Genomic DNA, 1,202 nt, shown 5'->3' on the forward strand with positions numbered 1-1,202 from the left:
TGTACGGCACCGAAACTGTGGTCTTGTGTGTACTTCCCCACTCAGGACACAGGTGCTAACATAACATGTCAGGTGTAAATGTCCATCCATACAGAAAGTAAGTTGGCTTCACGGAACTTTTTTCAAAGCATCCCAATGAATACAAGATTCCTCACATGCATTCAGAGGGCTCGCTTTCCTTGCAACTTTTTGGGAGCAGTTGCATTGAAAATGAGGGATAAGATTAGGAGATGAGTTAGCAGGGATCAGACGATGTTCAGGGGTCATGTAATAAAATTCTGTATTATTGCAGACGCCAAAAACGTTGGAGATGAAAGTGTGCTGGACTGGGAGCATCTGCCACAAGTGGTTTGGCATAACATCTGCGTCCCTTGGTAGCGTTTATCTCTTCACTGAGCAGCTAACCTTCTCGAGCCATCCATGCGCCACATCCGGGGGGACACTGTGTTAGGAACCCTTGCCAGGTCTGAGGTCTGCTCTCTGGGGCCACCTGCTTCCCTGTCTGGGCCTTGGTTTCTTTACCTGTGAAATAGAGATCGTGACACCTACCTCTTCGAGCTCTTTTAGGACCAGAGGAAGTGACTCCCAATGGGCACACGGTAAAGAGTAGCTTAACATATTTTGGATTTGGGGGGAGGGGGGGTTAATCTTCACCCGAGGATTTTTCATTGATTTTTAAAGACAGTGAAGAGAGGGGAAGAGACAGAGAGAAGCTTTGATGTGAGAGACAAACATCAATTGGTTGCCTCCTGCAGGCACCCCGACGGGGGCCAGGGAATCGAGCCTGCAATGGAGTACGTGCCCTTGACGGGAATTGAACCTGAGACCCTCCAGTCCCAGGGCTGATGCGCTCTCCACTAAGATTTTCTTTTCTTTTTTTAAAAAAATATATTTTATTGATATTTTACAAGAGGGAGAGAGAGGGATAGAGAATTAGAAACATCGATGAGAGAGAAACATTGATCAGCTGCCTCCTGCACACCCCCTACTGGGGATGTGCCCACAACCGAGGTACATGCCCTTGACAGGAATCGAACCTGGGACCCCTCAGTCCACAGGCTGACGCTCTATCCACTGAGCCAAGCCGGTTAGTTCACTGAGATTTTCTAACTATGGGGGTAACAACGTCCTATACTTATATAATCTTTTCCATCTGGGGTTCTTTATTTTATTATTTTTATTGATTAAGGAATTACATATGT

At 46.5% G+C, this 1,202-nt stretch overlaps 1 long non-coding RNA gene across 1 annotated transcript in view; it reads left to right on the forward strand.

Annotated features, from left to right (window-relative positions):
- Window positions 1-540, forward strand: part of LOC107182567 — a 2,111-nt gene extending 1,571 nt beyond the window's left edge. The window contains exon 2 of the long non-coding RNA XR_001513278.1: window positions 293-540. This is a non-coding gene — a long non-coding RNA (uncharacterized LOC107182567). The remainder of the gene's footprint in view (window positions 1-292) is intronic.
- Window positions 541-1,202: the final 662 nt, after the last annotated feature.

Source organism: Myotis davidii, unplaced genomic scaffold, assembly GCF_000327345.1.
Source record: "Myotis davidii unplaced genomic scaffold, ASM32734v1 scaffold497, whole genome shotgun sequence".
NCBI lineage: Eukaryota > Metazoa > Chordata > Mammalia > Chiroptera > Vespertilionidae > Myotis > Myotis davidii.